This window comes from Pleurodeles waltl, chromosome 6 (assembly GCF_031143425.1).
Source record: "Pleurodeles waltl isolate 20211129_DDA chromosome 6, aPleWal1.hap1.20221129, whole genome shotgun sequence".
NCBI lineage: Eukaryota > Metazoa > Chordata > Amphibia > Caudata > Salamandridae > Pleurodeles > Pleurodeles waltl.
In genome coordinates, this window is record NC_090445.1 from 1,324,239,616 (window position 1) to 1,324,256,897 (window position 17,282).

Genomic DNA, 17,282 nt, shown 5'->3' on the forward strand with positions numbered 1-17,282 from the left:
GCATAAGGGATGTATGGGTGTATGTGGTGTGTGTATGTAATTGTGGCAGTGGTCATGGTGTCAGTCTCATGCCAATGATTTGTAATCGTAAAGGGTTGTGGGTAATTTGGGTGTGTGTTTTATAGAGCTGTGGTGTGTGTATGGGTGTCAGGTGTGTGTTGTTTGAATTGTCCAATGTGGTGTTGTTTTGTCTGTGGGTGTCCATTGTGAGGGTGGCGGTATGTACCGCCACTGGTTTACCACCATTGAACGTCCGCCGTGGTGATTCGTGGGTCATAATGTGGTGGGCGTTGTTCTGTTGGGGTAACGGTGTGGGTTTTGATACCGCCACTTAATCACTGACCTTTGGGCTGGTGGATTTGTGTCTGTGGCTGAATTGTTTCAGATTGGTGTGTGTGGGTCATAATATGGTGAACGGATATCAGCTGCCGCAGCGATAAGTTGGCGGCCGTCAGTATGGCGGTAAGTGGGATTTAACACCAGGGTCATAATGAGGGCCTATGTTTCATGTTTCCAATTATGAGCCAATGTGTTTGGCGGGGTGGTGTACAGGTGGAGCTGGATTGCAGTGACCATATCTCTCTCCTGTTAACTTTTTAACTGCCCATTGTTAGATGCCCCCCTGCTGCTATGGAGCCTCAGGGTCTGGTAATCAAGGATCGAGGTCTTAGGGCGCATTGTCGTCACGCCAACATTCCTCAGTTTTTTTAGACCATTGTGAAAAGTAACCTCAACTTGATCCTGGGGATAATGCCGACGGAAAATCCTTCTTCTGTGGAGGTTATGGACGCAATTGTGAAGCGGAATAATTCTATCAGAGTTATTGTTAACATGGCTGGTGGTCCTTCCAATAAACAGCAGAGTGGTTTTTCAGACAATTCTTGTAAAGCTGAAAGAAAAACTCTGTGTAAGGAGTTAAATCTGCTTCCCAGAGGTAGGAGAAAAGTGATCAAAGCTAGGACCCAGAATAAGCTTATAAGTAATTGAAACAGGAAGTGGGAGAAGAAATAAAAGCTGTGGGAGGTTTTAGTTCAAGCTTGTCATACCAGGAATACAGAGTTATTCTGGAGCATTTTTAACAGGAGACGTTTTGCTAGAGACATCTAAAAGGATGGTGTACAATATTCCGCTTGATAGCTGGCTTAACCTCTTTTGTAGTATTTATTCGTATGAGGCCCACAGGGCAGATGAGAAGGGCTTAGTTGACCCCTGTTACAGCCTAGAGATCAGGGGCCATATGTATGAACACAGTTTCCCATAGACACAGAATGGGTAAAACCCTTTGATACATCTGGCCCCAGGTTCTTTCTTGATGAGGTGATTGTTGCTGTTCAGGAAAGTCCAGCCAATAAGGGGCCGGTGGCGGATGGCATTCTTATGGACCTTCATAAAGTTAATGTTCACTTTTGGGCCCCTATTGTTAATATGTTAAATGCTGCTATGAGTTATGGCATTCCCGCATCCTGGAAGTCAGCGTGTATAGTGCCTGTGTTCAAAAAGGGGAATTGTTGCGATCCTAAATATTATTGCCCTATCTCCTTGTTGGAATCTTTGGTTAAAATCTTGGGCCACATTGCTCTGCAGCATATTAAGAGTTGGGTGGAGGAACAAGCTTTCATGAGCCCGGTACAGTTCAGGTTCAGAGAAGGACTTGGGATCCATGAGCAGCACCTAAATTTGCTAATAGCTATTGTTAAGTATATGATTGCCAAGAAAGGCACTTTTTACTTGGCCTTTATGGACCTTAGTAGTGCTTTTGATAGGGTAAATCGAGCTAAACTCTAGGGGTCCTTATATAAAATGGGACTACCTAATTCAGTTGTGGATTTTTTGCAAGCACTCCATGTCGGAACCACAGCCTCTGTGAGGTACAGGCAGAAAGGTGAATGTTCTGAAACTTTTAATCTTCAGACTTTTTATTCCTTGTTAGTGAGATGTAGCCTGAATCCTGTGAGGGACCCAAATCTGGACATATTCCTGGTTTTGCAGACATCTTGAGAATAGAAGCAATTACAAATACAGGTACTTACTATACTTTGTAGTAGGCTTGTAATAAAGAGACTGCCACTGATGTTCAACAGCAGGGTCTACCTGACTACGTCCTGCCTTTTACGAGAGGTGAAGACAGTCATCTTATATAAAATAAACATTCTGCTGCTGTTGGGCACAAAGAGAGAGAGCAAGAGAGAGAGAGAGCATGGGGAGTGGGTGAGAGAAAGAGAGAGAGAGAGAGAGAGAACGCAAGAAAAAAGAAGAGAGACAGAGAGAGAGAGAGAGAGAGAGAGAGATAGAGAGAGATAGAGAGAGAGAGAGCGCTTCCTCGGTTATTACAGGGCTTGAGTTATACTGTTAGGGTGTAATACCATCTTGGTAAGGTTCCTCCAAGTGCCCTAAACATTTCCTGAAATAACCAAACCTATACTGATGCAGACGAACACACCCGACACACAGTGTTAGGGATAACACAGCAAACACTCACACAGTCAACGCAACACACACTAACGCAGACTACTCAACACAGTGTGCATACACATTGACACAGACAACACAGTAACTTCACTTAACTTTTACTTTTCAATCTTACCTTGCGCTTTGCAGGCTTCGTTCCCCCACTTTCAGCCTGCAGACAACTGGACATGACTGTCTTTCTCCTGCCTGCGCTGCTCAACGTCTGAGGTTGCTGTCTACTGCTGACACCAGGTGAACCTCACCAATCCTGCAGCTTGTCTCATGTCGTTTTCAGCATTAGGGAAGCTACAGGATTGGATGGAGCAGGCTAACTCAGCACTCCTTATGCGACTGTGGACATGTGTCTGCAATCCCCCCGCTAACACAGCTGCTGGATTGATGTGGGCAGGAGTGCGCATGTAGGGCTGGCCGTCCCAAGACACCCGGTCAACATGCGCCCTGAGCACTTTTAGGCCCATATTTATACTTTTTGACGCAAACCTGTGCCAGCGCTGGTTTGCGTCAAAAAATGTACCGCCGGCTAACGCCATTCCAACACGCCAAGCGGGAGCCTTATTTATGGATTGACGTTAGCCGGCACTGCGGGCTGGTTAGAGTAAAATGAATTACTCTAACCGGGCAGCGCAGACGTAGGGAAGAATGGGGGTTGTGCGTCAAAAAATGGGGCAAGTCAGGTTAGAGTAAAAAATCATGGCTCTAACTGGACGTGCACCATTTTGTGATGCACAACCCCCATTGAAATGACTCCTGTCTTAGAAAAGACAGGAGTCATGCCCCCCTGCCCAATGGCCATGCCCAGGGGACTTCTGTCCCCTGGGCATGGCCATTGGGCACAGTGGCATGTAGGGGGGCCCAAGTTAGGCCCCCCTATGCCACTTCAAAAAATAATAAAAAATTACTTACCTCCACTGTACCGCCACTGTAAAATTACTTACCTCCACTTACCTGGGATGGGTCCCCCCATCCATGGGTGTCCTCCACGGGTGGGCTAGGGTGGCAGGGGGTGTCCCTGGGGGCAGGGAAGGGCACCTGTGGACTCCTTCCATGGTCAGAGGCCATGGAAATGAGCCCACAGGTCCCTTAACGCCTGCCCTCACCCAGGCGTTAAAAACGGTGCATATCAGGCTGTGCGCCATTTTTTAAGGACCACCCCCGTGTGTCAAAATGACATGGGAGTATAAATAAGGCGCACAGGCCTTAAAGTCATTTTTGGGACGGGAACTCTTACCTTGCATGTCAGAAACGCAGGGCGGGATCCCGCATCCAGAAAATTACGCACACAGAGGAATTTTTGACGTTTGCGGGGTCGGGTGTCAAAGTATAAATATGGTGTTGGATTTGTGCTGAATTAGCGTAAAAAATGTTGAGGCAAATTCGGTGCAACCAGAGTATAAATATGCCCCTGAGTGTGAGCCCTGCTACTGCCAATCAGTTAGCACAGCAGAAATGGCCCGCCCCCGAGCTTGCCAGTGCACACATCATTGAAATGGTAATGACATTGTTATTAAAATATGAGTTGTTTATAAACGATTATTGCTGCACTTCCAGCAGGTGGGGGGACCTCTGTGTTATATCCTTATAATCAGCTCTCAAAATTTCGTCGGTATTTGAGCTTTCACTAAAATGTTTTGACAGTCTGCTATGATAATTTCTGTACCAACGCTTTAAGATATTAGATCAGAAAGGGGAGACCGGAAATCACTTCAAGGACTCTTTATTATTTCCTTTTTTAGGTTTTCTTACGAATGCTCAAATAACATCTAAAAGTGTTAACATTATCACACATAAGTGTTAACATTATAACAAAACAGTTCAAACATTATGTTGCGTAAATGTATATAAAATGTCTGGAGTTTCACCGGTTCCAGAGAGAGTTTGATACACTTCTTCCTTTCACAACAACTACACCTTCACTAACTGATGGCTGAATTAGGACAGGACCACAGTCCGCTACTATTCTCCTTCTACACTGACATCATATCCTTATCTTTTTTCTCTGAACTGAATTTTAGATGAAACCCAAATCTAGTTCTTTGCCTTCACTTTCTCTTACCATGCCTCAGTTAAAGCCCACACCCCGTTAGTCCATCACAAATTACACTCCTCTCTTTCATTCTAAATTCATCAAAAACAGAAATATTTAGAGCCATATTTACTAGAAAATGACAGTGCGCTGTGCCAAATGTGGCAGCGCCACGCACCGCCATTTCCAAAACGCGGGATGCACCATATGTACTAGAATACAGTGCACCCCTGTGTTTTCCCCTGTGCTGGCCATACATTTGCTGCTGTGCGCAAACACAGCCACCCTTGCGCCATGGTGCAAGGATGGCTACATTGAGGGAGAGATTGTTTTTGTGCAGGAAGGGACACCTTCCTGCACAAATACGATCTTAAACGGTGATTTGCTCTTTCTATGTGTGCTACATAATACAGCACACATAGAAAGAGCAAAAGACGAGGAGAAATGAAAGCATTTCACCTTGTTGCCCCTCTCTAACGCTACCCCCTGGGCTGCCGTTAGATTTTGGCACTTCCTCAGGTTTACAAAAACTCGTAAATCAGTGGCAGCACCAAATACAATGGATGTTGCTGCGGCACGCCCACAGACACACCAATTGCACGCCCCTTCCACGCAGAGTGCTGCGTGTGAAGTGGCCGTATTTACAAGGTGGTATTAAGCCACAAAAAAGTGGCTTAATGCCACCTTGTGAATATAGTGCAGGGCATTGCACCCCCGGAGCATCACAAAAAGTGACGCACTGGTGGCGATAGGGCCCTGTCAATCTGTCCCATCATTTCCTTCATCTACTGTACACATTTTTCTCATCCTCTTTCCTTGCCCCTAGACATCTTAACCATCCAGTTTTGTGTCAGAACCTTAAGTCTTATATTGACAATAAAATGTGACCATCTTAGTTTATTAGCTGGACAGTAAAGACTGCAGCCTATCAATTACTCGACATATTGCAGTTGGCCAAACACCTTATAAACAACAAAAAGTTCTACATTTTTGCCTACCCAATAACATCATAGAACGCTCACAATACTCTGTGGCCCCCGAAAGTGCAGAATTTCAAGACACACTCAACCTGGTTAAGACCACCTCCATGTCTCCCTTTTGCCACAAAGGAAACAGGGTATACAATAGGGCTTTATTTCTTATTGTCTTCTTGGAGGCTTTACATTGTCTGTCACCTCAGTATGTCAGCAGTAGGATCATCAGATCTACTTCTACATAGTCCCCATGCTGAGCTCAAGGCCAGTGTGTGGCGTCTATGTTGAGTGCCATCACTTTGCTGAATAGGCTGCACTGGAACGCATGCTGTACCCTAAATATCATTCACATATTGTTAAATCTGTACTGAAACCACACCTCCGCAGCACTGCATTTCTTCCACCTCTCCGTTCTCTGTAATCCACTAACCCATCTAATGCTTTAAAATATTGAGCAGAGATTTCTTTGTGGTAATACTGTTGCCAACCAATAGTAATCAACGCAAGACCTCTGAAAGGGCGGCAGGGTTAAAAATGCCAAGCATTACAGGACATGTCACCAAACCCTGCCCCGGCCTTGCTGGCATAGCAGAAACCAGTGACTATTGTAACTGTTCTGAATTTCCCTGTCTAGGCCTGCTTATATCAGAAACATCAAGCACAGGCTATGAGACTAACCCGAAACAGCTATAACCTAATGGAAAGGAAATATGATTTCATAGAGTGTGGAAACTACAAACAGCTCAGAAAAGTTCTATTTACAGTAAATCAGGTGATCGTCACAATGTGTCAACGAAGTTGTGTTTTGCCTTGTAACTGCAAATTATAATCTTTCTCGCGTTTTACTTTCTCACTTTTTACATAACAGCAACACTGTAGCAACTGCACTGTTCTTCTACATTTCAGATCTGGCTTTTGGTATGACCAAAGATGTGACAAAGGGGAAAAAGGTGAGACAGTAAACAACATTTCTGCACCTTTTTCAACCACTGTTTCCTTGATTTATTTATTGTAATGTGCTGATGGTGCAAAACACTGTTTTATAGGGCCTGGGGGTGGTTTTATAGGAAAGAGGAGCTGGCAGTCTGTGTTTGATTAAACAGACTTTGAATATTTAAATAAAACTTAGTAGATTGCCACTCCACTGCCCTTCATCCACGGATGAACCCTTTTAGAAAAACAATTGCTTTCAATACTTTGCAAACTCGGAGATGTCTGGGTCCAATAGCAAAACTATTGGCATTTAGAAGGGAAATTACAGAAGATGCCTCATGTTCGTGTGAGGTTTGTGGAGTGAGGTACACCTGCAGAATAGACTGGGGAAACTAAAGATCCCTTTAAAAGTGTAAAAGTTTCATACAGTGGATGATGAAGGCAAGAGATGGGCTGAGCAGGTAACTGATGGGTAGAGTGCAGGAGTCGGAAGTCCAGGCCCGGTAGCTGTACAGTCCCTGTAGTGTTCGGTTCCCCCCTTCGGCATCTCTCTCTGAGCTATCAGCCCAGCCATTCTCCCCAGGTGATAACATCCTCCTGCCAGCGACACCTGCAGCAGCTCCTGCAGCTGCACCTGCTGCAGCCGCCGCAGCCACTCTCAGAGAGGTGCCTGATGACCCATAGCGGCTAGGGGCCCGCACGCGGACACGGGTAGCCCGTCCCGCTCCACGCCCTCCACGGCCACCTCCTCCGCGGCCCCCTCTGCTCTCCACATTGTGGCAGAAGAATGCTGCCAGTAGCAGAAGGGTCCAGCAGGCTGCTGTGGTTCGGACATTCATCTCAAGAGTCTCAGGGCTCACGATCTGTGAATTTAAAATAAGAAAAACCATTAGACATTTAACATTATTTCCCTTGCAGTCCACAGTAGAAAGTGCTAAAGCTCACCATTGGCTAGGAACCCCCATATGCCTCAAGAAAGCAATTATTTAGTTAAGAAAGCCCCAGTACCCCTATAGTATTTTTAATACACTTCATGTGGAACCCACACACTGACTTATCTATCAAACGGAGCGCAAATATAAAACTACAGTCCAGGAACCGCAGCCCTAAGAACCACCCTTGCATATCAGCTAACAGCCCCAGGACCCTTCAAGAACACAATTCCCACCAAAGATCCTCAGTGGTTCTCGGCACACACCACTGTAGTCTAGAAATAAATCAGCATATGCCAGAAGCACATTGTGCAGGTCACCAAAGAGTGCCACAGCACTGACCAGTTATCTGTTAGAATCACCCTGTTCATCTAAACAAACAACGGCATAGGAGCTCCCGTCATGCTCCGTGGCTAACCATTGACGCAGAGGGAAGGATGCGCGCTCGCAGTCGGATGCACTATGGTCGCGCTGAGGCGTTCCTGATCGCGGAACAATTACCGAAGCCGCCGGAGTCGCCGAGGGAGGTTCCTGCTCTAACTTGCCTGCCGTGGTGCACGTTTAACTTCGAGAAGGACCTGAAAGCTGTCCTTTTGCATTTGTAATTGGTTTCGGTGGCAGAAACGTTTGACAGTTCCCCGATCTGCTCCACCCCAGAGGGGAGACCAGATCAGCACAAAGGATCAGCACAAAGGAGAAGGGAGGTGAGGTAGAGGTTGTGGGACCTAAACAGAGGCTGCAGTTTCATTTTTATGGAGAGATCCAGTGCTTTAAATGGGCCGGCACTCACAGGAACTGAGTACCGGCACTTCTTATTTTTTCCACTCTGAGTACCGGCACTTCTCTGCTGCCTAGGAGAGTACTGTTACTCATGAACGGTAGGCTCATTAGCTGCTAGTGCTGGTGAGCACTAGGCTGTCAGAGTTGAACCTGCCTCTGACAGCTAAGGTGCTTCTGTAGCCCTGAGCCGACCCCGCTGAGCTATTCAGCAGACATTAAGTGCCTAATGTCCGGGTATTCACCATCGCGCTGTGTCCATTCAGGCCCTGTGCTGTCAATCACATTTACACTATCGTATGCATTTGTGCAAACACAGGAATAGAGGCAGCCCAGCTGAAAGTGCCAACTAAGAAAGCCATGGGAGGAAATAAGTTTACAATGGCATTAATCTCACCTGAGTCTTTTGAACGAGGGTCTGCTTATGTATGTGTGTTTGCCTGCTTGTATGTGTGTGTTTTGGTGTGAGAGAAAAGCAAATGAAAAAGGAAGAGAATCGGAAGACTTTAAGGAGGACTGTGTGGAATGCTTTGTGTGTGCGTGTCTGCTTGTTTCTTTCTGTGTGTGCACATTCAAGAATATATAGTATTGTGCAAAACAACAGCAAATAACAGTATGGTATTAAGAACTGCAAATATTACAAAACAAAAGAAATGTTAAAATATCATTGTGTTTAGCTTTCGTTTTGTGTAACGAGTTAACTTGTTTTGTTTATTTAAATACATTTCTCATGGGCCTTTGGGATGTGCTGCAACTGGTATATAAGTCATAAAGTACCCTCATGTCTTGCTCTAAGCTCCACCGCTAGCCCCACCCACCACACTACTAGTTCATGTTAATGAGTACCGGCACTTATTTTTTCCCATTTAAAGCACTGGAGAGATCTAACAGTACTTGTTTGCAAAACCTTTACTGCGTGCTGATGAAATTATTCTAGTCACTCTCAGTGCTCTGTATGCTCACTATGCCAATGAACTTCCAAATTACCTCCTAAAAGACACCAACCCGGGCCACACAGTGTTCACTGCCTCAGGCGCAAACTGGTACGTGACGAGCACTCCTCAGCCAGAGCACAGCTGCGCAGGGGGGAAATAAAATATATTAAAAAAAGAAAAAGAAAAAGATTTTGCAATATTATGTCAGGACAGGGAGCAACATTCACAATGCGTCGATCTCCACATCAGTTTCAGGGCAAAGGATGCCAAAATTACACAGAGTGTTAAAGCAAAGCGCCCTATTCCCGACGATAGCAATATAATCATGGACTCATTCCCAAACACTGCTCCTCTGCTAACCACTAACTCAACTCTAAGTATCACCCTGCCTCACAACTCACCACCTTCAATGATCAACATGGCGGATCTGCGTCTTGGTCCTGATTCTATGTCAGAGGAGGTCAGAGAGCCAGACCTGGACCTGAATCTGGAGTCAGTTAATAAAGTTTGCTTATTGTTGAGTCAATCAACCTTCAGCTCTAACTGCGAGGCTAGTTGCAGTGAAACCCAGGGTCCGGGCTCTGCATCTAAGCTGCTATATCCCCTGTTTAGTGGTGGGGCTGGTAGGGACCTAAAATATGTTATTCCTACTTTAATCAATGACTCCATTCCTGCCCCCCAGGTAGACAGTTCCTCCTCTGATATGCTCGGCGATTCAGTCCATATCTCTGGGATTTATATGGCATTGGGGCCCCCTATGATTGCCATTGTAGATGGACACACCCACCTGGTACAAGATCAGTTGAACTCACAAACAGGGCACCCGTATCAGGAACACAGAGACACCGCAAGCACTGGCATCCCCTCGGAAATTTTGCTCCTTCAGATTCTAACTGAACTAAACACCCTGAAAATCTCACAAGAAGAAGCAAACCAGAGAACGGAATCGCAATTAAATTTAATCTGTAGTAATATACAGCAACTCAACTCACACATTAAAGAGGTAGATCAGTGAGTATCCGATCTGGAAGATGCATGCTCTTCTTTGGAACTGTTAGTGGTAAAATGTCAAGCAGATCTTTTGGACTTACAGATCCGGCTAGATGATGCTGAGAATCGTTCACGCAGATCTAATCTGAGATTTACGGGGGTCCATGAAGGACGTGAAAATGGGCAGACTGTCACGGACTTAATTACAGATCTTATCTCACATCATGTTCTTTCAGAGCCGAGGGATAAACATTTAGATCTCACCATCATGCGGGCCCATCGGGTCCCTGCAGTACAGCCACCCAACGCAAAATATACTCAAACTATTCTTGTAAACTTCGGCAACTTCCGCGTCAAGGAACACATCCTTCAGCAAGCAATCAAGTGTTAAATACACCAGATCCCCAGCGATTACACTTTAAAAAATTACTCAGATATGTTGGTGGCTGCTTCATGTCGGAGGAGAGAATTGAAGGGGATGATCCCTGCATTTAAAAAATCCGGGGCTCTGGCAGGACTCGTGCAACAATCAAAACTTAAAGTATTTTTTCAGGGACATTCAAATATAGTTCACACAGTTGATGCTGCTAAGACTCTTTTGCATTCGATTTAAAACTCTAATCGATCAGGCCGAAGGAGGAGGGAGGGGGAGGTGAATAAAATAAGAAAAAAATAGAATGGAAGGAGGAGAGCACATTATGGTCTGAGAGCGGTGAATTCTTTTTGGAATGGTTGATTCCGCAGAGTTTAAACTTAACGCATCACTTTGGCACTTACATTCCAGTCCCTTTGAAGTCTATAGCAACTAGGGGGCCATGACAAGGCACCCGATTAAGGATGAAGGGGGGTCGGGTGGGTGGTGGTCCCGGATTGCCCAGATGGGAGGGCCCCAGGTGTTGTCCACTCAAAGGGTGGGGTGGGGGTTTAGGAGCATGGGTGGGGGAGGCAGCAAGGGGTACAAGGTCCTTTTTTTCCATACCAAAATGTAGCTCTATAAGCAATTCAGAATGACTAAGTCCATAATGCAGATGACACCATCTGATGCAGGCCAAGGCCAAAGTTGTCTGCCATTTTCAGATCACTTTATATTTAGGCAATCTATTACAAGAATCCAATGGCAAGGCTGAACCACTCATTAAAAAGAGTCTCCTGGAATGTCAATGGGTTGAATAAGCAGATAAAAAGGGGTGCAATTGAAGAGAGGATAAATGCTCTAAACCCTCTGTTATTCTATTACAAGAAACTCATATTCTGATTAGAAAAATAGTGGGCTTTAATTTGTTCAAAAGCTTCATTGATTTTAAGGTGGTTGGCTCAGCCCCAGCCGCTCACAGAGGTGAAGCGATATTTTTGGCTAAGGATCTTGGGGCTCGGGCACTTGATTTTCTTAGTGACACTGAAGGGTGGTGGTGCTGGGTGCACTGCCTAATTGCTAAAGAAAGACTTACTTTTGTTAGCTTTTATGCGCCTTTGATAGATGACCTGGCCCCATATGTGAAACTGTTTCAGTCCCTTCTGCAACTCCCAGGCAAAATCAATATTGGTGGGGACTTAAATTTTCTTCCGGATACATTCATGCATACTACTGTTAAGGGTAAAAAACAACATAAACCTAGAGTTGCTAAAATCTTTAAAGATTACATCAAAGTATTGATGGTCTGTGACCCTTGGAGAGTAAAAGTCCCAAATGAGAGAGAGTATACGTGCATCTCAAGTTGGTTTATAAGCGCCTCCCGAATTGATTTTTTTCCGATATCCAAAACAATGCGCTTTAAGAGTCAATCTGTGGGGCATTGTGTTCTTTCTGATCATGCCACCCTGGTATTGGAAGTGTTCATTTCTCCAGAATACTCTAAGTTTCAACCTAGAAGGTGGCTGTTCAACTAGCAACTCCTCCATGAGGAGGGATGGGTACTGGCCTCTAGACTTAAAATAAATGCATTTTTCAAAAGTAAACAGGGGACTAAATTTCTAGCAATATGTTACACGCACTGAGGTGCCCTGCCTCCGGGGAAAGGCATACTGATCCGAGAGCAATGGGTGAAATCATGCTATAACACTATAGACAAATTTACAGCCAATCCCAGGATATGGACCTTAAGACCATTAGGGATTTATTGGGGAAATTAGGTATTCCTACTATCACGGAAGAAGACAGTGACACTCTTTTGCAGCCATTTAAGAAGTCAGACCTCCTCGTGGTTGTTAAAAACCTCCCCATGTGGAAGGCTTGCGGACCTGATGGCTTCCCGGCTGAATTTTATAAAACTTTCTTCAATGTATTTATAGACGATTTTTTGTCTTCAATTAATGGCTTGCTCAAAGTCGGGCGGATCCCCAATTCATGGTGTTCAGGGAATGCGGTTAGCTTTCCCCAAAAAAATAAGGACAGGGAGGACCCTAATGCATTTTGTCCAATCTCTTTGCTAAATACGGACTATAAAATTATTACGAAACTTTTGGCCAATAGGCTTAAAGGGTGTTATCGCTAAACTGGTGCATCCTGACCAAAATGGGTTTATTGCCGGTCGACAACTGGCAACTAATCCCACTATTTAGCAGAGGCTCTTGATTATTTTGCTTCTAATACAATTTCTGCCATCATTCTTTTATTAGACGCGGAAAAAGCTTTTGATTTAGTTGTATTGAACTGACTGTTTGAAATATTGTCTAGATACAGGGTACCCTCCCAGGTTTCTATGTTAATTCAAAGATTGTATCAAAGCTCTGAAGCCAAAATCATAATTAGTTCTGTTTGTATTGGTCAGCTCCAAGTTTGATGCAGGACCTGTCAAGGGTGCCCCCTGTGCCCTATTCTCTTTGCTCTCTTCATAGAACCCTTAGCTATTAAAATCAGACAGAATAATCGGATTCATCCCCCACTAAAATCAATGGGGAAGATTAAACTCTACGCTGATGATTTTATTATGTTCTTGGATGAAGAACGGTCCTCCCAGGAGGAGGTTTTTAAGGTGTTTTCCGAATTTGAGCAAATTGGCAGCTACAAGACTAACATGAGTTAGACCGTTATTATTCTTTGTGGTACTTCTTCAAATAGACTGCTCCCCGAATTATTACATTGTGTGAATACTAGGCCAAAGAGATACCTTGGGATTAATTTTTGATCCAATATAGGAGACCTGTATGATCTCAATTACACCCCTTTGCTCTTGAAAACCCAGGTCCTGCTTGCATGCTGGGGGTCTTTCCCTCTTTCTATACTTGGTCGAATTGCATTGATCAAAATATCTATATTGCCATTATTGAAATTTTTGTTTTTGGGCCATCCCTTGTGTATTAACGTCTCTATTTTTTAAGAAATTAGGGCCCATATTTATACTTTTTGACGCAAAACTGCGCCAACGCAGTTTTGCGTCAAAAAAATTTGCACCGGCTAACGCCATTATGGCGGGCGCCGTATTTATTGAATGGCGTTAGCCGCCGGCGCCGTCTGGTGTGCGTTAAAAAAAACGACTTACACCAGGCAGCGCCGGCGTAGGGGGATATGGAGCTTGGGCGTCAAGAAATGGGGCAAGTCAGGTTGAGGCAATTTTTTCGCCTCAACCCGATTTGCGCCATTTTTTTTCACTCCCAACCCCCATAGAAATGACTCCTGTCTTAGCAAAGACAGGAGTCATGCCCCCTTGCCCAATGGCCATGCCCAGGGGACTTCTGTCCCCTGGGCATGGTCATTGGGCATAGTGGCATGTAGGGGGGCACAAATCAGGCCCCCCTGTGCCACAATTTTTTTTTTAAAAAAACACTTACCTGAACTTACCTTAATGTCCCTGTGATGGGTCCCTCCAGCCTTGGGTGTCCTCCTGGGGTGGGCATGGGTGACAGGGGGTGTCCCTGGGGGCATGGGGGGGGCACCTGTGGGCTCCTTCAGAGCCCACAGGTCCCTTAACGCCTGCCTTTTGCAGGCGCTAAAAAACGGCGCAAAAGCGGCCGTACGTAATTATTTTTGACCCGCCCACTCCCAGGCGTGATTTTTGCCCGGGAGTATAAATCCCACGCACATGCCTCGGAGTCGATTTTTTAGACGGGAACGCCTACCTTGCATATAATTAACGCAAAGTAGGTGTCTACGCTAAAAAATGACGCTAACTCCATGGACTTTAGCGCTAGACGCGTCTAACGCCAAAGTATAAATATGGAGTTAGTTTTGCGTCGAAATTGCGTCAAAAAAACGACGCAATTTCGGCGCAAACGGAGTATAAATATGCCCCTAGATTCTATGTTTGGCCCATTTATTTGGCAAAATCATAAGGCGCGTCTTGCGTTAAGTACGCTGTATGCTGATATAGAAAAGGGGGGATTATCACTACCAAACTTCAAAGATTATTATTTTGCTTTTTTCGCACATTACTTGACTAATTTTAAAGCCAACCAACTCACATCCTGCCTATTTACTCGGATTTTCGCGTGTATTAATCTGCAGGGAGCATGATATTAGGAATCCTGCACTGTTGGTGAAATCTCCAAGGAAAGTTCTATACAAGATTCTTAAGTGGCTCCTTAAAAGAAAATCAGATTTTTTTAGAAGATATTCAATCCCATATTTGCACTTTCTTACTCCTCTTGCACAGTTTACGCTGCGTTCTGGTTCTCAACTCGATTTAGAGATAGCGAGGAAATGGGATTATGCAGGATTTAGGAAAATAGGCGACTTTCTTATCAATGACAATTGGGAAACACTCAAATATTCAGACAGTCGTCCAAAATGATTTCTTCTTTGTGGGATCTTATAGTATTATGCTCCATAGTTTGAGTGACCTGGATATCGATCTAATCTATAATACACATACATTAGTTACCGAACTGGCAGGCCCTCCTGGGGTAAGGCGAGCGGATGCATGGAGAAGGCTACTCCTAGAGCGGGAAAAGACTGATCTCTGGGTAAAAGAGGCGAGAAAATGGGATCACCAAGAGGGCCTCGAGCTGTCAAGGGAGTGCTGGGAGAAGATCAATCATTTACATTTTACAGTATTTAGAGGCGCGAATTGGCATCACATTATATTTTTTAGTAATTGATTATTATATCGCACCCCTCAAGCCTTATCCCGGATAGTGCCCAGTTGCCCCGATCTCTGTTTTTGCTGTAAGGTAGCAGGCATGGCAAGTTGGACACATGTGATTGGCACATGTCGACTCATTCAGGAATACTGAGACGGGGTATTTAAGATATTAACAACTATTGCTCAGATACCTATAATTCCCAGTATTTGGCTGGTGGTCTTGGGCAATGACCCCGGGGCAAGGCTTTCACCCAGGTGGGAAAAACTTGTTTTTATTGCCACTGTAATTGTTAGACCTCTCTTGTTAAGAAACTGGCGCTTCGATCAAATTCCCTCCTCTGTAGAATGGCTGAATAAAATGGTACGGGTCAGAAATCAGGAAATTAGGTATGCTATGAGAGTGGGCAGTGGTAAAAAGTTCTCCCATATATGGGGCAAACTCTTTCAAGACAACTGTACGTAATCATATTCAGGTCCAATAAAAAAATAAATGTGGGATGTCACCTAGCTTCATTGTGTTCAACTGGTGTTATCCTATTGAAAATTATTGGAAAAGATGTTTAAGATAAATTTTATAATTTAAATGCTTTTGTTATTTTGTCAGATCTTGGTAAAAACTAATTAAAAAAAAATCTAAACAAACAACAACCTCAACCAGCCTAAATGTATACAAAAAATAACACTGCACCCAGGAACTCCCTTGTGAAAGGAACATCCTCTGCACCTCAAAATGAAGCAACATCATCTAAAACTACCCTGCTCAGTTCTGCATTCAACCCTGACGTCTAGGAACTCCATTCGCCAGAACCACTATGTGAACATCAAATAATTGAACCATAACCCCATCAACCTCCCCCTACCAAAATATGCCCCACTATCTACAGATCTTTGTCATAGGTGAAGCTGTCCATGGACACAAAGGCAACCTGCCTATCACATATAGATGTTATTACCCACCATCTTGGCTCCCTATATATTTTCAGATTATCAAGTAAAAGTTGCTTTAGAAGCACTTGAACTGGTGGGTTTATTCCTTTTCCCTGAGGGCCAAAGGCAACAATGTGTTTTCATAAATGTTTAGATCTCTGCTAGCACAGTTTTGGAAAGTTGATCACAAAGACATCCGCCCCACAAGTGGTCTATATAAAACAGATACGTGTTTTGAAGCGAAGACAGACTATACACTCCAGAGAGTTGGCATTAGAATAAAATATAATTATAAAAGTATGGGGTAGGAACTATAAATTAACAATGATTTTCACATTTTCACCAAGTAATTCAAAATATTTCAAAGCCTCTTTTTGAGCTGTTGAAACAAGCAAGGTAAATAAAATAATGAAATGAAATCCAGCATCTGCTAACAAGGTCATAGAACCCTCATAGATAATGACTGGTTATGTGTAATTAAGAAATGTAGGCTTTTTCTTGGTTGACTTTGGCTCTGTGGTCATGAGTGTAGACCCCAGGCAAAGCAAACCCTTGGAGCTGTCAGTAAGTACAATAATCTTCCCTTCTAGGTGTACCCCCAAATATCAGGGACAAAATATCGAATCCAAAACATCAAAAGGTAAGGATTGATTCTCTGTACCTTACTCCACATATATGTATTTACCTTTCAATATTTTGGGCCTGATATTTTGTCCATGCTTCTCTTATATTTCGAGATTCTTTGCCCCAGCATTCAGTAGTACAATCATTTTTCATGTGATTTTATTCCCACATATATTTTAAAATTGTGTTTAAATTTGTGTGCTGCTATTAAAACATTTGAGAAATACATTTTATAATACTTCCATTGTAAATCGTTTAGATGTTGGGAATAGCTTGCTGTCTCATCAATTTACATTCCTACCTATATCTAGTCCTACATATCACCAAATGGTCAATAAATGCTCATTCCAAGCTATTTACATTTAAATAGCAACCTCCACTCATCCTTGAGGGCCTGTTTGTCCAAATTAAGTAGTGGACTCTTCCACAGTTTATTTTTAAACAATACTCTTTATATCTATGATATCCTACCTCACATGCAATACTCTAGACCAGTGTTTCCCAAACGTTTTAGAATCACGACCCAACAAACTTTTACGATCCACCTACCTTTAATGTACATGAGACAGGGCGATTTTTTTATGGAACTACATTGTTGTGTAGTAGAGCATTGTCGTATACATCCAACATTTATTCCATTGAAATGACCACTAAATTTGCATGGGCATTCAGTTTTACTG

The 17,282-nt window shown here is 43.9% G+C and overlaps 1 long non-coding RNA gene across 2 annotated transcripts in view; it reads right to left on the reverse strand.

Annotated features, from left to right (window-relative positions):
* Positions 1-4,167: 4,167 nt before the first annotated feature.
* The window catches only part of LOC138300825 (uncharacterized), a 37,974-nt gene continuing 24,859 nt past the window's right edge, over positions 4,168-17,282 (reverse strand). Inside the window, exons 2-3 of one of the 2 annotated variants that reach the window (XR_011205019.1) lie at positions 9,096-9,184; positions 4,168-7,262 (exon numbers count right to left, since the gene is read on the reverse strand). This is a non-coding gene — a long non-coding RNA (uncharacterized lncRNA). The remainder of the gene's footprint in view (positions 7,263-9,095; positions 9,185-17,282) is intronic. The other variant, XR_011205020.1, reaches the window with a different exon arrangement.